Source organism: Phyllostomus discolor, chromosome 2, assembly GCF_004126475.2.
Source record: "Phyllostomus discolor isolate MPI-MPIP mPhyDis1 chromosome 2, mPhyDis1.pri.v3, whole genome shotgun sequence".
Classification (NCBI taxonomy): domain Eukaryota; kingdom Metazoa; phylum Chordata; class Mammalia; order Chiroptera; family Phyllostomidae; genus Phyllostomus; species Phyllostomus discolor.
This window is the reverse complement of record NC_040904.2, coordinates 92486668-92506149: the sequence shown is the minus strand read 5'-3', so window position 1 is coordinate 92506149 and position 19482 is coordinate 92486668.

Sequence of the window (19482 nt, the reverse complement as noted above, 5' to 3'; positions counted from 1 at the left end):
TCTCTCACTTGTCAATCTAGCAGAGTATTTTATATAAAACATTTCATGATAAATATTTCATGAGTTAATGTATGTATGCATGTATATACTTAGTTATGCTTACTAATTTGTTTTTTACTAAAAAGAGCTAGGGAGAAGTCATTGCCTATGGCTATCAGCTGGTGCTATTTTACAGCTCTGTCTGAGCTTATTTTTCACTCCCTGGAAAATGTCACTGCAGGAGTCTGGATATATGACTGGAAATAAGTTCTCCTCTTACTGTGACTTACCCACTGATCAGAATAACTTACTTTCCCTTTTCTTTCCTTATTCTTTTTCTGTTTTTTTTTTTCATTTAGAATATTTCCAACAATTTTTTAAGAAATAGAAGTTTTTGATAAAATGAATAAAATACAATTCATTTTAGTAAATGTAAGCTATCAATAACTTTAATAAGATATAGGCATTTATATGAATTTATTGAGTATATTATTTTTCCTCAACCCAATGACTTATGCTGGATTGAATTAATTTTTATTGGCACAGAGAGGTAATGTGGCTGTCTTTAAGTAAGGGCAGGGGCTGGGTTGGGTGGAGCTAAGTGTGGTTGGAGAGTCAGCCTTGGCTTCTGAGTTTGGTTTGGTGCCAGTTGGTGGAAACTTGAGAGTTTCTAGTTCTTTTCAGTACAATTACATAGTGAGGAGAAAAATGTCCAGACTAGGCATCTGAGAAATAATTTCCCTCAGTCCATGTAATAAAAAACTCAAGAAGCATTTTGACTTTATTTGATTATCATAAAGTAGGAAAACTTAAGAGATATTTGAAAGTTTTTAAGGCACCAACAAAAGCCAACTGCAATTTAGATAAGATGGTATGCATTTTTTTATGTGTACAGAACAGGTATGAACTAACTTGCATTGCAGTACAAAAATACCAGTGCTTGAGGTGGATTCTAGAACCTGAAGATTCTTCACTTCTTCACCTTCCAGAAATGCTTTTCTGCCTTTCCTTGCGTGCCTGACCATACATATTGCAGAAGTTCATCTTTATGGAGTACAGTTAGGGATGGTCAGCCTCATGGTATGTACCAGCCTCATTCTTGCCCTGAATGTGCTCGATTTTCTCATCGGTCACTGCGAAATGCTGATTGCCTTCTGGTATTATCTGATGAATATATACACCTAGGAAATGGAGCATCTATTTCTGTATTGCATTAACTTTTCATTTTGGGAGATCTATAAGGGTGATAATGGTGTGTTTTTGTCTGTGATACTTTCTAGAATGCTCAGCAAATCTCTACACATTTCACTGAAGTTTTTGGTGAAAAACTTTCTGGAGTCTGTACTCCTCAGGAAGAATCCATATTGCTTATCGGGTCTTCCCAGACCTCCTCTTCTTCCTGGGTATATTGCTGAATCACATTTTCTAGCCTTCTGCCAGTTAGGTGTGACCATGTTCTGAGTTCTGGCCAATAGAATTTGGGTGAAAGAAATATAACCACTTTCTAGCCTAGCCTCTAAAACTTCTGGAGTGATCTTTTAAACCAGTGTTTTCTGCTAAGGGGTGAGTTTTGTCTCCCCATTCCATCCCCTGAACTTTTGGTAATGTCTGGAGATATTCTGGCTGTCACAATTGGGAGAATGTTGCTGGAAGCCAGTGGGTGGGGGCCCGGGATACTGTTAAATGTGTTATAATGTACAAGACAGCAAACAAAAAATGACCTAGACCAAAATGTCAATAATGCTGAGGTTAGGAAATCCTGCTTTTTCTTATTCTGTCTCCTGCCTGGATGCAGGAAGTTTATGAGAGGATTTAGAGAACCTAAAGTTTGTCCAAAACACCAGGTAAAAGAAGACTGGCTCTGAATCTCTGTACAATGGCCTTCACTGAACATATGGTTGGCCTGTGACTTGAGAAAGGAATAAAACTTTATCATATTATGTCACTGAGATTTGAGGGCTTTTGGTAAAGCCATTAAAAAAGGCTTTACTGATATAGTTCAAATCTTGGACAAATTACTTAATTTCTCCTTGTCTTAATTTCCTTATTAAATAAAAATAATAATAGTACCTATCTCATTGGACTTCTGTGTGGACTGAATGAGCATGTATCTGAAAACACTTAGCATACTGTCTAGCTAACTTATTCACTATTATATCTATGAAAATTTCTTTGTCCTGTGACCTATTCCTAAAACAGGACTACTCAGAGGTCTGATTAGTAGCGTGTGATGCTGTCCTTCTCAAAGAACCACTTATGTAATAGGCTCCCTCAGCATTTTAACCCAAGTGGGAGACTAACCTTTAAGGTTTCTGTAGGTTGTGAGCCCTCTCTAGATAGTGCTGTTCAACAGAACTTCCTGCGGTGGCAGACGGAAATGTTCTCTGTGTGTCCGGTGTGGTAGCCATTAGCTGCATTTAGCTATCAGACACCTAAAAGATGTGTCTGATAGAACTACTGAGAAACTGAGGTTTAGATTAGATGAGATTCTAATTATTTAAGTTTAAAGGGCCCCTGTACCAGTTGCTACTGCACTGGACAATAAAACTCTCAAATACAAGTTTCATGAAAACAGGGAGTTGTTCGGATGTTTTTTGTGGTGTCCTCAGTGCTTAGAACTGTTCCTGGGACATATAGCTGGTAAATAAATATGTTGTGAATGAATTTTAGTCCATGTAGTAGGTTGTTTCCAGAGGATCTGTGTGTCCACATATCTATGTTTGTCAAACTTCTAATTTGTTGCTCCCCATCCTAATTGAAGAGCTCCTTAGCTCACATGTGTGCTACTTCACTGCTGTTCTGGATTCCTAGCATCACTCACCGGAGTATTTACATAGCTAAATAAAACTGTGTTCACTTTGACTTCACTGCCGCCTCATGTGCAAGCTCCATCTTTCCAAGGGCCAGTCCTGAGGTAGGTACCACTGACCTGCTTTCTGCCCCTGCAGAGGCCTCTTTTAATGTAAGAAAAACATGGAGAACATGGTGGATATTCAGTGAACTTTCCTGATTTAGCCTGGGCAGGGCCTCTGACATTATCTAGCTTTATTCAACATAAATACAAATCAAGACTGTGGCCACTTCGTCTACAATTGCCTGTGGTAGGACAGAGATGAAGCAGACAAAAGAAGAACTTTGTAACCTAGGGGCGCAGTGGTCATGTAGAAACCTCAGTGACCAGTGTTAATGTGAGAAAGAAAAAAAGACACTGATAAGATCTTGCCATAGGCAGTTCACACCTAGTCTGCCTAGCCAGTTCTGTAGGGGAGGGTGTCCACATCTTTCTGTTCATGTTTGCAGCCTTGCTGACTTCTCAGCTTGCTGTTGAGAATGCTATGAAAGATTGTGGCTATGTGCATTAAGGAAAATTAGCAGTGTGTGCTGATTTCCAAATGGAGATATAAGCTATAAATAGACTTCTTCAGAGAGAAGTCCAACACTTGTCATCCCACCAGGGACATCCAGGCTGTGTAGGCAGGACTCCTCTGTCTGGCTCTATAGAAAGTAGGTGTGGATGGCAGAGTTGGTCCTTAAGAAGAGAAGGTGAATTGATAAAGCTGGATCTGCTCTGTATCAGGCTTTTGGCCCAATATTTCTATTGTTCTTGGGTTTCTCCCTACCATCAAGGGCCTCGGCACCCATCCAAGAGTTCATAAGGGTATGTTTTCTCTACCCTATCATGACATCAGTGGTTTCTTTCTCCCTTAAAGATTAATTTCTCCGTGGCAGCAGCTCCTTATCTCAGGAATTTTTACCCAACTCCAACCTTTTGTTTCTTGGCAACTCTTCTCAAGGACCCTGAAGTGAAATTATGTGTTCACCTAAGGATGCGTGATGGGCACAGAGAGCTTCATTTGTACCAGGGGAAACCATTCCAAATTGTGATGCTATCCATATAGACCCATAGTGTGCCTTCAAGTCTCCTGGAAAATTAAACAAAAACTGCAGTTTCCCAGGATCCACCCCAGCGATTGGGTTCCATCGACCTAATGTGCAGCCGGGTGGAGACCGCTGTTGCCGATTCTCCTTTATAAATATAGACAGATGACCTGGAACCAGCCAGCATTAAAAACAAACAAACAAACAAACAAAAAACACAACAGTGTGGGTATATAAAAAACAGGAGAACCAAACACTGGGGAACAGATAATTTTAGGAAAAGGTAAGAACTTTAAAAAAATATATTCAGAATACTTGGGAATTTTGGGAGGCTATCATATCAGTGAAATAAGCAAGGCTGTTATAAAGAAGAGAAAAATATATTCATGTAGCATTTGGGACTCTTGTGAATTTTTTCTTTCCTGGGGTAAGCACCCCCAATTCCTTTACCACAGGATTTTTCAACCTTATCGCTGATATTTTAGGTCAGATAGTCTTATGCCTTGTAGGATGTTTAGAAGTGTCCTGGCTTCTACCCACCAGATGCCGGTGTCATAGTCCTCTTCCAGTTTTGAAAACTAAAAGAGTCTCTAGATGTTGTCAACAATCCTTCCAGGTAGAGGCAAAGTTGCTTCCTGGTTGAGAACCACTGTTCTACTATAAGAGAAGGACAATGCTGTTCAAGAGAAAGTATCCCAAATAGAAAGGCTAATTGATCAGTTCACTAGAAATCCTGCTTTGGATGAGCCTGCCATGGAAAATCTTGGAGAGGCTGGTTTTGTTTTAAGTCGTGCTGCTCAATTATATTGCTTTAATATAGATATAAGACACCTTCTAACAGTGATAACAAGAATGAATGTTTAGTGGTTGTCAGGAATTGACCTAGCATTTGTCTGAATTATCTCATTTAATACAACAGAAAGCTGACAATAAATTGAATGTTATAATTATCATTTTAAATGGAGGGAAACTGAGGCACAAAGCTGCTAAGAAACTCATCCAAGGCCAGGCAACTAGTAAGTAATAGAACTCCAATGAAAGACCAGGTGGCTTGGCTGCAGACTTGATGCAGGCTTCATTACTTTCTGTCCTGATAGAATGATTCTAATGGAAGGAGTCTCTGGTTTTGGAACATGATGGTGGAATAAAAGTTGTTGGTTCTCCTTTTGCCCCTCCAACTACATCTGTAGTCCATTCCATACCCTGTCTGTGCCCTGGGCAGCCTTTTATATGAATGGGGAGAAATGTGTGGAAAGCCTAGAGCAGAACCCATCTTCACACCATCCTTGGACCATGGTCCCTTTAAGAAAGGGTGGCCAGACCCATTCTGATCATCAAAAGTCTATTTAGTGTCAGTGAAGCCCATGCAAAGAGATGGCCTATAGTCATGTGGACATTGGTCCAAAGTGTGGTGTGACTAAGGAACTTTTATTTCTGAGTTTCAACTTCTCATCTGCACATTGGAGATCACAGAGGCTAAACTTCAAAGAGCTATGATGTGTATAAAGCACCAAGCAGAGAATCTGGTGCATGGTAGATGGTCATTTTAATAGTAGTTATTTTAGTGGCTAAAAAGGCCTTCCTTGCTAATTTACCTTGAAATTAAACCCATGATTCTTAGTGCTTCTGCTTTGAACCCTGGCTTCTTTAGACTTCTTTTTACTGTTTGCTCTTGGCTTCAGCATCAGCTCTCTGTTTTATGGTTTAACTTAGACACTTGACTTTTCTGCTCAACCACTTATGGAGCATTTGTGTCCTAGGTCTTCCTGTTCCCATGTGACACCAGGATCTAGCTTGACTTATGTTTTTATTTTTGGTGCCTGGCTCCCTGCACCTGTGTCTGGCAAGGCTGCTTCTGAGCTGGAACAATTAAGACTCAAAGAAGTAGGAAAGAGAAGGTGTAAGTAATGCTTGCTAAAAGCTGAAAAAGGATAGCTACAGAATTAGAGAGCCATGACACAGAAGCAGAAAACCCACTAATGCGACAAAAGCCAAGGGCCTCTTTCTTTTGGCATCTATGTGATTGCCTGCTCTCCACTGTTGATGTCTCAGTGACACCTCCATAGGTCAGAGACCTTTCAATGAACAGAAATCTGCATGGAAGGAATGAAGGAATCCCTTGAAGCACGTTGAGTTGCTGTTGTCAAAGAGTAAACTGCTTACCCATTGTGGGCAGCAGCCCACAAAGCCTTGGAGATGTTTGTTTGCGAAGCAAATGCTAGCTCCTTGTGGATTTGAGAGCTTTCAGGAATAAATTCTTTTCTCCTTTTGTGCAGGACTCTTGCTAATACCAGCAATCTTAGCTCTTTAAAACAAAACCAACCACCAATTTCAGGTTGGCCTTATAATCTTCAAACACCATCTGCAGAACTAAAAACATATTTCCATGTGATACTTCCTTTTCCTCCTCAAAACTAAAGGCTTTGAAACTCAAGGGTAGGAACATCCCCTTTGATAGAACACCCCTGGTAAGAAGATGCCAGGACACAGTGAGTCAGAAATGTTGACATTAGCTGGGAAAAGTTTAGACCCAGGATTAACAGGTGATGTGTAAACCATCAACACATTGCCTGTCCCCATATATCTAGGTGAAGACTATTTTGTTTACTTGAAACACAAACTTTGTCTGTTTAATTTGAGATAAGTTTTCAGAGAAATGAGGGCAAAACACCTTGGGTTTTACTGATGCTTATAAAGCAGATTGCCCCTTTAAATCCAAAAATGTAAGGAAACAGAGCTCAGCCCTCTCTGTTCCCACAATGCCTGTGAGGGAAGGAAATCCTGGAGGTAGAGGGAGAAGGGAATTAGGGAAGCAGAGGGTAGAGTGCAATAGATATTTAAGCACAAGCATGTGCTTATTGACCATGATCTTTCACATCCTACCTGAAATGAGTCATGAGATAGTTCCTGGCAAAGCTTGAGAGAAGCCTTTGTGTTTCCTCTTTGGTGGGTTCCGTGTGCTAGAAACCCCAGCGCAGTCAGCCCTCAGAGAAAGAAACCCACAGAACTCCATGCCCTGGACTTGGCCCCCACCTCAGTCTCGCTCCCAGCCTGGTTCCTAGTTGTGATCTTCCCAGAAGTCAGTCTCTGGGCTCCTGTTTTCTAACTGAGCTTGTGTTTTTAGCATTAGTTTGACCAGTCCAGTTAGTGCATCCAACTTCACCTACCTGCAATGTTCTTTCCTACCTGCAATGCTCTCTCCTACCTGCAATGGTTCTAGAAGTTCCCTTGTGGATGGAAGAGGCAGGGGTCAAGAATAAGGAACTAATGGATAGATGAAGCAGAAAATAACCTATGCCTTTATTCATTCAACAAATACTGACTGAGTATCTACCTTGTGCCAGGAGCTAGGACTTCAGTGGTCCATAAAGACAGTCACCAGCTAAGCTTGAAGGAGTTTTCTCTTACATGCACTTGGGTTCCACTTAAGACCATACTACCTCCTACTGAGCCCTTAATTCAGGCCAGGCACTGTACAAAGACCTTCATCCTGGGAAATAGCTACAAGAGCTATATAAGGAGTACATCTGCCACTTCTATTTTGTAAGGTGAAACTCAAGAGTCTGAGTAATTTGACCAGGCTCATAGCACTGGTAATGGGTAAAGCTAGGATTTTACTGAAATTCTAACTGCCGTCCCAGTGCCCTTAATTCCTGTGCTGCCTTCTGCTAGCTTAGAATCACAGATGCTTCCTTGCACATTGCCACACTTAAATGTTTGTAGACTTGAACTGTTTGTTCAGGAAAGTACTGTAGGTGTAGCCTCATGAGTGAGGAGAGGGTGGTGACACAGGTGATGATAATATGATGGATTACACATCAGCTGAAGTTCTGCCTTAGGGATTAACTGTGGAGGTGACAAATTACTCTCTTTTTTAGTTCACTTTCAAAGAGTGCATAACTCTGCAGCATGGACAGAGGTTCACATTCAGGCCTGAACGTTTTAATGAGAACTGGTTTTGTTAGTGTCCAAACCCCTTCTGGGAGACAATAAGTATCCTAGAAGAAGAGAATTTTTGAAGAGTGTTTAGAAGATTTTAAAGGCCAATGAGTTTCCTATCACCATTTGAACCCTAGAGCTGGTCCTAGGACTGTTAAATGGGTGTTTTGCTTGAAACTAACATCTCTTGTGGGACCTTACATTTGGTGAGGTCTCCATCTCAGAGTATAGCATATCCCTTGGCCTGTTACTCAGTGTTTCTGGGAAAGTTTCCATCCATCTGAGTTTTCAACAATCTCCTTGTTTGGCTGAATTGACAGTCAAAAAAACATCACCCTCCCTGGTCCAACACATCTTCCTTAGCGTGGTGGAGTCAGTCCCTATTAATGTCACACGGGGATTTGGAGAACTGCAATTATAGTCAACAAGCTATATGAGAAAGTACTATGGGCAATCTGCTTTCTGCCTATGTTAGGAATTCTCTGCTATCAGAGGAAAGGCACATCCCAATAATGCAAACACCTGAGCAACTGGTTTCAAACACCCAGCCATTTTATTGTCCAAGTCTGCCCAAATAAACACGCTCTCTTCTGGGAGAGTGCCCCAGTAATCCATCTATTGTCTAAATTCCAAAGCCCCAGAAGTTTTGTTTGCTTTGGGGCTCAGCCATGCCACTGTTGCTGTCAATCCCCAGGCAGACACAGCTCTCTCTGGTTGGTTGCACAATGCACATCTTCACTAGGAAACATGGGGTAGTTTCATTGTTTGAGGCAGCAACACTCCATAAGAGAAGAAAAATGCCAATTTCAAACCTACAAGTTGATTTCTTTCCTGAGAAGACAGAACCAAGCATGGTGAAGGAGAGGTACCCTAGTAATAACAACCACTTATTTTGTGTCTGAGAACAATTTTGCTTTTTTTAATCCGCAGAGAAGCAGGTGGCAAATAAAGTAGATTATGTTCAGGTGGCAAAAGAATTAAAAGTCCTCCAAAAAATAAATTCCCAGTCTGACAATTTTTTAAAGAATCTATCCAAGAGATTTTATGTTTTAATGTAACAACGCAGGTCTGGCTGCCAGCCGCTTCAAAAGCCACTACTAGAAAAGCAGGCGTTGATGTGAAGGAAAGTGGTTTTATTCAGGTGCCGGCAACCCAGACGATGAGGGACTCTCCTCTCAAAGCCTGTCTCCACATCTTAGTGCAGGCAGGGGTTTTTACAAGGGGGGAGAGGGACGAGGAGAAGAAAGGGATCAGGGGGAGAGGCTGTGGACGGCAGGCAGTGTCGCAGTGTCCTTGCTGGTCCCGCATGGATCTTCACTGTCAGTGTCGTGGAGCTGGTCAGTGCCAGCCAAGTCCCTGCAGTTGGGCAATCTGCGTCACCTGAAGTTGTGGTCACAGCTCTCTTTTTGTACAAGCAGGAACCGGAACTGCGGGCACCTGTGATATGCTTACAAAGAAACGGTCAAGTGTGTGAGTTCTTTCTACCAGTTTGTTAGTGCATTTTATTCTAATTCCATTTCACATTAAGTCAGAGTAATATAAAGTGTTTCTTTCCTGTGACATAACTTATTCTCCCTTTTGAAGGTTTGCACAATAATAAATGATATTTACATAGGGCTTACTCTGTGCCAGGCACTGTATAGTGGTTTTTTTTTAAATTGTACATATATTATCGTTACATCCTCATGACCACTTTATGAAGTAGGTACTACTTTTATTCTCACTTCAAAAATGAGGCAACAGGAAGGATCAGAAATTTGCCCAATTTCTCACAATAAGCAATGGCAGAGTAAATTGAATTCAGGCAGTCTAGCTCCATAGGCATAACATACTCCAGAAAGAAAATAAAAAAGAATTTAAAGGCAGAGAAGGTAGCACTGGTCATTTCTTTCCTTTGATTTAGGTGGCCATGCTTCACATTTGAGTGATAAGAGCTAATCCACAATATTCCCACCAGCATAAATATTGTATAGCTCTGGAATCCAGCTCTCTCTACCCCTTTGTTCTTACCACTCCCTCCCTGACCTGGCAGGCTACTACTCTGTGAGCCACCTGGTAACTATGGACTGATCCTGCCTGAAATCATGCTGTGGCACGTGGCATATGTCTACTTGCAAGAAAAGTCACCACAAAGCAAAGTCCTCAGGCAGGATTTCTGGGGTGTTTGGATCAAGTCACTTTCAGATCTGTTACAGAAACCCACACATGGACTCTGCTCAGACAGTGTTTCATTTTCCAGAACCCCACAGTGATTGCCAAATTTCTACTCAAAGGTAACACTTTGTGAAACACCAAATGTTCTTCTTTAGGGTCTGACTTAAGTTAAAGGTAAAAACAGCCATGGATTCATAAGCATACAGTAATAATCTCCTCAGTAAAGTTTTTATCTCTGAGATCACTGACTAATAACCTGATAAGTGTGAGCATTACATCCGTAACTAGATGACAACGTTACAAAGTGGAGATAATAAGCTATAATGGAAAGAGATGCTAGGTAGCTGCGGTCATTCAGGTTACAAAATAAATCTTTGTCATTAATTTGTTCTATTTTGTGTTTCTCTTTATGACTCAGTTTTTCCTATTTTAATAATGCCTGCTTTATAATCATTACGCCACATCATAGATTCATGACTATTGCTTTCAGTTCCAAGATCTTTTAGTCTAAGAGTTAAACAGACATTAGGGCCACCTTGGCCAGTCATCTTGTTTTGTGAATGAAAAGGCTTAAACCTAATCCAGTTAAGGGGCTTCCCAAGGTCTTGTAGTAAGTAAGACAGTGGGAAACAATGCCTCACAGCTCTTGTGGTAGTTAAAGAGTTCAGCTTTCTCCAACCAAAATTGGTGATGGAGCAGAGACACAGGAGGGCAGAAGCTACTTAACACTGTCTTTAACCCTGTTCGAAACCCGTTATGAACCCCAGGAGTCACACTGATCACTCTGACAGTAGAAGGGTGAGGTAAGGTGGCATGTAGGTCTGTTCATTGTAGAGCGACTGCTTTCAGAAGTTTTCTGCCTCCTTGCATTTTTCAGTTTTTAAATTTAGTTTTTTTTTCCCTAATGCTTTCAGCCACTGGAATACCTGCACGATGTTCTCCTCAAAAACAGGAGATAGTTTTGGACTTAAAATATGATAAAGCCTTCACAGATTTGGTCATGGCAAATAGGCTTTTACTTTTTTCATAATCATTTTTGTTAAGGACAGGTTAATTTTACTCAAAAGCAGTTGAGGGGTCTCAATGGCATCTATATTGCTGATATTCTGCAATTATCTGTTCTGTGTAAGACACAGTCCCAGTGCGTGTGTTTCTTTATTTGTATTCATACACATGTTTCTGCATCTGGGATATCTGTTTCTGCATCTAGGAAAGAAGTAGCATGAGTTTTATTTTCATGTCTCAGAGTTTAAAATTGAGTTAAATGTTGATTTAAAAACTTGCTTGTCATGATAAACAATCTATATCTACATATAGATTGTTGAGATTTTTGTTTCTTTGAAATCTTCTCCACTTTAGTTACAAGCTGTGTATAAGAGTTATATAAAATGTTAATTCCCCTAACTCTACATTTTATATGAAGTTAAGCTTTTAAGGAAACATTTCATTAATGTTCATGGTTCATTGAATCAGAGAAATACTATGGGCCAAACACAATCATAATTAAGGCATTGCCCCTCGCTTGGTGGTAGCTGCTAACCAATGAAAGAAAAATAAGGTCTTTTTACTTGTGACAAATATCACAGGGTCCTTAGAAGCTGGGTTTTATTTTCCTGTTTCCAAGTGGTAAAAACGTAACTTTTACCAGTTCCTTTGACCTAACCACAATCGTGTGGCAAGCCTAAGGAGAGGACTATTCGAGGTACCGATGTGTTCTGTTTACCTACTTTACTTCCCTTGTGTTTGCAGCCACCCAGCGTCAGTGGCTCACGTATTTCCTCAGATAAATAACCCCAAAGTGGGCTCTGAATGATACTTGCCTGAGACTATTGGAGTGCATCTTCTGTGAACTCCTTTACCTAAGGTCTTCAGAAAACAAGGGGAAAATACCCTGAAACATCCTCATGAGTTGGCAGAGGCCTGGAAATAGGGCCCCGTTGTGAGGGAACATTTCATTGAGACTTCTGCAAGAAGGGAATGTTTTATTATTCTAATTTCAACATAGTCAGTGGGGGGGGGGGGGGTGTTGGCTAGATGCTAGATAAGGAAATGAAACCTGTAATGAAAAATCCCCACATTGAAAATCGAACAACATCTTTCCTAACACTCCTTTGAATTTTGTAAAACAACTCTTACAAAGTAACCAGATAAGTTTGAACATTATGTTCATATCCACCTAGTGCACCAGTGTGCCTGGGATCAGAATGCCTTTGAGTTCCACCAAGACAGAAATAAGGGCATTCCAAACTTTGTCCCAGCCAAGTGACTTGTGAGCTGAGGCAAGAAGAAAACCAGATTGGAAAGCTGAGCCTGGCCCTCATTGGCTAAATTCTGCCCGCAGAAGCCAACTTACAATGTCTGTCCGGAAAAAAGTCCAGCCATCATTACTATAACAAGAATGGTTTACACAACATCAGTGTAACCTGGCAACCAAGGAGAGTGGACTGGAATGCCCATGTGTGAACAATGACAACTTCACTGTCTTAGTCAGTGGGGGTGGTAGATGCAGTTGAGGGAACATGTGTACTGTGTGGCTGTCACATTCAAAATGACTGAGTTTATAGAGCAACAAATCAGCATCAGATTTTGTGTTAAGCTTGAATATTCCTCCACAGAAATTATTCAGATGATTCAGAAGGCCATAGCTATGGGCAACTGGTGACTGGCAGCTTCATCACAACAACGCATCCACTCATGCATCACGTCTCATGCAGAAGTTTTTGGTGAAACATCAAATCACCCAGGTGACTCAGACCCCCTGCAGCCCAGATTTGGTGCCCTGTGACTTCTGGCTTTTTCCAAAACTAAAATCACCTTTGAAAGGGAAGAGATTTGAGACTGTCAGTCAGATTCAGGAAAATATGATGAGGCAGCTAATGACAACTGGAAGAACTGTGTGAGGTCCCAAGGTGCCTACTTTGAAGGGGACTGAGGTGTCATTGTCCTATGTACAATGTCCCTTGCATCTTGTATCTCCTTCAATAAATGTCTCTATTTTTCATAGTGTGTGGCTGGATACTTTCTGGGCAGACCTTGTTTCTTCAAAAGAAACTACAAACAGCCAAGAGTAAAACTTGACCGAAGCCAGAGGGTTATCTCAACAACCTTAACTTAGATCTAGCTTGGAGGGTGTGCCTGGAACAATAAATTTAAAATGATTTGAGTCATACAAAAATATGTTTTCTGACTACCATGAAATAAAATAAAAAATCAATAACAGAAAGAAATTTTGAAATTCATAAACATGTGGAAGTTAAATAACATATTCTTAAATAACCAGTGGGTCAAAAAATACCAGAAATGACTTAAGAAAAAACAAACAAAATCTGAACCAATTTGTAATGAGAGATTCAGCCAGTAACTAAAAACCTCCCAACAAAGAAAAGCTTAAAATATTAAAACCATCCCAACAAAAATGGCTGTACTGGTGGAATTCTACTAAATATTTAAAGAAAAATTAACAGCAGTCCTCTCAAACCCTCTAAACAGAGGAGGAGGGAGTACTTCTGAACTCATTTTATGAGGTCAGCATTACCCTGACACCCAAACCTGACAAAGACATTATTTAAGGGAGAAAAAAAAAGGAAGGAAAACTATAGAACAATATCCCTCATGAGTATAGATGCAAAAATTCTAAACAAAATTTTATCAAAATGAATGCAACAATAGGTAACATGAATAATACATTATAACCAAGTTGTGTTTATCCCATGAGTATAGTGCTGACTTAATACAAACTACGTAATAACAATTGGAAATATTGATGCAAAACAAAACAGCAAAAAAAAATTTGATCCATATCTCACATTTACTCAAGAGAGATCATAGGCCTTAATGCAAGACTAAAACTATAAAACTTCTAGATAAAACAGGAAAAAAATCTGTAGTACCTTGGGTTAGGAAAAAATTTCTCTGATCCAACACCAAAACCACTATCCATAAAAAAACCAAAAAGATAAATTGAAGTGAATGAAAATGAAAAACTTCTGCTCTTTTTAAAATTTATTTCTGCCTTTTTTTAAAAAAAAGTATTTTAATTGTTGTTCAAGTACAATTTTCTATAAAACTTCTGCTCTTTGAAAAACACTATTAAGAGAGTACAAGATCAAGCCATAGACTGGGATGAAATATTTACAAAGCATATATCTCAAATACATAAAGAACTCTTGAAAGTCAATAATATAAAACCCAACTACCCAATTTAAAAAATGGGCAAAATACTTGAACAGACATGTTGCTTCATCAAAAAAGAACCATTACAGGTAAGTAAATGACAAGATACTCAATATTATTAGTAATTACAAAAATGCAAATAAAATCATAATAATATAATACTACACACCTATTAGAGTGGCTAAAATGAAAAAAACTAACTATATCAAGTGCTGATGAGGATATGGAGGAGCTGCTGGTGGGAATGTAAAAATGACACAACTACTTTGGAAAACAGTTCGGCAGTTTCTTAAAAAGTTAAAGGTGTATCCACAACCTAGTCATTTCTCTCAGGTATTTTTCTCACATGAGATAAACAAAAACCTGTGTCCACACAAAAATTTGTATACACATATTCACAGCAACTCTATTTGTAGTAGCCTAAACCTCGAAGCAACCCAAATATCTATCAACAAGTGAATAGATAAATTGTGGTATATCCATACATTGAAATACTACTTGCTCAGCTACAAAAAGGAATGAATTATCAATAAATGCAACAATGTGGATGAATATTAAAATAATCACCAAGTGAAAGGAGACAGACCAAAGAGTACATACTATATGATTTTATTTATAGAAAATTCTAGAAAATGTACACTAATCTATAGAGACAAACTTTGATAACACAAAGTGGAGGGAGGTATGAAGTACTGAGAAATCATTAAAGGCCACAGGAGACTTTTTGGGGTGATGCGTATATTTATTCTCTTGAGTTTGATGATGGTTATATGTGTGTGTATGTGTGTGTATGTGTGTATTTGAGGATTGTATTCTCAAAATTTATCAAAATTGCATACTTTAAATATATGCAGTTTATTGTATGTCAATTATACCTCAAAGCAAAAGTCTTAAAAATAACAGAGAATTATTACTACAGATTGAATTTAAAAAACTAAACCCAGTGATCAAAAAAATGAAAGTTTTGATATTGTGGCTAGAGTCCCTTCTTCCTCCTAGTATTAAGTGATAACAAATAGGGATGCTTAGTGAAAACGTACCATGAGCTAGGCATAATTTTAAATACTTTGCATCTATTAGCTTGTTCAATACTCACAATATACATACCTGTGAGGTAGATGACCCCATTTTACAGTTGGGCAAACCAAGGCACAGATAGACTCAGTCAAGGACACTGGTTAAATTGGCCAAGCCAAGATTTAAATCCAGACTATCTGTCTCTAGTATGTTCACTCTTGACCACTGCACTACATGGACACCTCTCAGGAAAATGGTTGTGAACTGAACTTACTGGTTTAAAGTAGAAATATTAGGACGAGGAGGGAGATCTTCAGGGAACCGGAAAGGAGGCTGAATGAGGTGCAGAAAGAGTCACCGAGTAGCCCAGACCTGGCTGTACACCTGTCGTGCAGGGCACCACCTGAGTCTGTGTGTGGTGTGTCACAGTCTGTGCCAACAGTGTTAGTTGAGACCTTAAGTCTTGTCTTCATTTGTGCAGGTTGACTGTTTCTGTACCAGGTCAACCTCGATGCTCAAGGGCCTTCACCAGCTTTCACAAGAAATTCAACCACAGCATGTACAGAACTTCATTTATAGTTTTCACTGCCTTTCACAAGAACTTCAACCACAGCATGTACAGAATTTTGTTTATAGCTTTCATGAAAATTTGGGGATTTGCGGGCAAGAGTCACTCCTCCAGCACGTAGCATTTACTCAGTTCCTCTGCCTCATACCACCAGTTACTTCTTTGTGCCTCTCTTCCCTTTCCCTATCACCTTCAATCACTCATATTTGCCTTAGAACACTTTGTCCCAGTCTGCTTTTTATTTCCTTGTTTTAAGGTTTCCACTTAAAACCTTGACTACAGCTTTTACCCTCCTCACAAACCTATCAAAGCCATTTCTCCCTTAGGAAATTCTCACATCAGCTGCTAAGATAATAAAGTTGCCTCCACACCCTGACAAATGTTTGCCACCTGACTTTCCAAGGCTGACCTGACTATGTGTTGCTGTTGTGACTGCATCTAAAAGAAAAGCATGGAGAACAGCAGGGACCTTCCTTCCGGGTAGAACCTCTGCCCTTGGGTATTGAAGCACAGGCCAAGGCTCAATGCAACCCTCAGAAATCCCACCAGATTTTCTCAAACTGGTACCTGGTATCACCTGGGGACTAGTGGCCTCACCTGCATCAGTTTGTGTGGCTGTTAGGGAGGAGGTAGAAAGGCTTGCATTCTTCTCCCCTGCCCCCTGCCCCCGCAACTAGCTTTCTACAGCTGCCTCGCTTGGGCTTTCAAAACATACTTTAAAATGTGAAGGTGGCATTGACAGAGGGGGCATTTATAACTCAGGATCTGGGGTCCCAAGTAAAAACAGAACTTGGATGAGCTCAGCGACGGATCCGATTGCCCCTGCCACGCCCTCTGTGGCTGCAGATGGGAAAGTAAAGGATGCAAAGGCAGGAAGAAAAAGCCGATGGGCCTCCCTCTGACAGTTCTTGCAGGGAGCAGTGTGGGAGCAGGATAAACACTGGGAAAGGAAGTGACATCCCCCGGGGTGGGGGAGGGGGACAGTCTTTCCTAGGCCTCTTCTTGGCTGTGTGGCCCCCTCACTCCTGTGATGACTTAGCTGATTCATTTGTGGCACATCCGTTTTCAAATAGAGATCAACAGTTAGGGTTTGAGAGACAAGGAGGAAGGTCTCTAGGAAAGACTTGTGCTGACGAAGGCCACAGTGCCCCTCGTACAAGAGCAGAGATGAGTGTGTGGGCAGAGGGATCTGTAGGCATGTTTTTTGTTTTAATCCTCACCCAAGGAAATACATGCCAATTTTAGAGAAAGAGGAAGAAGGAGAGAGAGAGAGAGAGAGAGAGAGAGAGAGGACATCGACTGGCTGCCTTTTGTATGCACCCGATGGAGACTGAACCTATTGGTGCACAGGTCAAAGCTCCACTGAGCCGCTGGGCCTGGGGCTGTAGACGTGTGTTTCAGGTGGTGATCGTAATGTCTTACAAAGGCCTAAATTAGTTGCAAATGCATGTTTAAGAACAGATTATTCTACATAAAAAATTAGAGTTCATGAATATCCACTGATTTGGCAACCTCACCTGTGCTACTCACAGGTCTCCCTCCGTACAGTCTGATTTGAACCCAGTAGCCAGAGGGATCCTTTTACACAGAAATCAAATCACATCACTTCACTGACCAAAAGTTTTCCATGTTTTTCATCTCGTTCAGAATAGAAACCAGAGTTCCACGAAGACCCTGTGTGGTAGGCAGCCTGCTACCTTTGCTCTCCTCCTCCTCTTCTTTCTTTTCTCCAACCCCTCTTCACACAGGTCACAGATTCAAATCCTGACTTTATTGTCTGTCTATCTTTGGGTAAATAACTAGTCTATTCTCACTTCTTCTTCTGTAAAATGAAGCCATTAATTATACCTTGCTCATAGGGTGGTTACGAAGACAAAACAAGTTCATATCGTACAAGCCCTTAAAACAGGGCCCGATGCATAGGAGAACAACCCTCCAGCTCCACTGCTCCAGCCGTGCTGGCCTCCTTGCTGTTCCTCAGAGCAGCCAGGTTTGTACCGGCCAGAGTGCCTTTGCAAATGCTGCTCTCTCTGCGGCCCCGGCTTCCGTACACACCCACGAGATTGCCCCCTCACCTCCTTCAAGCCTTACTCACCAGCATTTGGGAGGAATCAAAAATTAAAAGCAGAAGTGAACAACAACAACAACAAAGGCCAATCAGGAAGATGTGAAATGAGTATTGATTGAATTCAGGAATGAGATAGAAGAGACGAAGCTATCTCAAAATGACGATTCAATTACAAGGTAGTTAGAAGAAAAGAGAATCAAATAGAAATTTAACAAGGAGCACTGAAGAAAGACGGAAAACAGCCAAGAGAATTAAGATGTGTGGTTATTTTTTTCTAGAAAGCCATGAAGACACCTGAGGTTCTAAACTAGATAGGGATTTACAAAATTATATTTCCAGATTTTCTGTCTGAGCACCCAAGACCAGTTTGTCACCGATCCCTGGCTATCAGAAAACCTTTGCCAATACTTCCACTCTGCTTCTTCCCTGAGCTCTCCTGTCTGGCCCTGTGGCCACCCAGGAAGCAGAGCCCCCTCATTCCTTGTCCTTGCTTCCAGGAAAGGCTGGGACCACCCATCACCAGGCTCCCCAGACTTTCCAAGCAGCAAATCAATGCCACATGTCTGGCTCCCTCACTTGCTCACCATCCTTCTCCTTCCCACACGGTCTCCAGGTCTTCCTTTGACCCTTTGCTTCTATTTCTCTGCAGCATGCCAGCGGTTACTACCTTCATTCATTCATCAATAAGATTTATTTTAAGTAACTGAGTAGCTGGTATTGTCACACTCTCCTTCCCCCAGGGAATTCTAAACAATTTTATATTCTTTTGTTCTCATTTCCAGGGAACTCTGAACAATTATAAGTAAAAGTACTTTAAATAAATATCACCTCTTCAGAGATAATGAGAGCATGGAAGAGGGGCACTCTCTACATTCCTGCCTGGGTCATGGGGGAGCTGAGGCTGTAAACAGTAAAAGGGTCTCTTCTGGGCTATTTGGAAGATTATTTGTAACTCCTGCCCCATCCTGCCCTCCTTGGCCACGCCTGCGCTGGGCTCCCCAGCACTGGGCATTGTAGGACTATGGAGGGAGGCCCGGTCCAAAATGTAACAAAAAGAGACATTGTCTCTCTTTCCTGGCATGAACTCCTCCCCACCTTATCCTGAAGAAATGAGGCTTAAGTGGGAGAGACTCAAACTCACCTAAGTGGGCTCAGAGACATATATCGAAGGGATACAAATGAATGTCATGTGATTGAAAAGTTGTCAAAAGCTAAGAACTTTAAGGTGAGGAAGGGGAATAAAAATATGAGAAGAAAATATCTAAAGACGTTTGTGTAGATTTTGTTTGAGGTCACTTAAATGCAAGGAGAAAGAGAGGTGAGGATAGAGTTACTGGATTTCCCTTAGCAGAGTTTCTGTTTGCTTGTCTTTCAGGAAGGAGGAGGACTTACGGAATGAGGATCATGGCTAATTTTTTATTTTTATTTTTATTTTTATTTTTATTTTTATTTTTATTTTTAGGAAGCTTGTCTGCTGGAGCCCTTCTCAGCCCCCTCAAGTTATATTTTTGTTTCCTAACGGGCTTTAGGGTGGAAAAGACTTCTGTGAATTTGTTTCAGAATAATGTCGATTTAACTGAGGCTCACTCTTGGATTACAGAGTGTTCCCTCAACCCGAAACAAAACCAACTTCCCCATTCTGCCACGTCTCTCTCCTGTTCTCTTTTCTCTTTTAACCTGAAGCAGGGTTCCGTGGCCAGAGAGA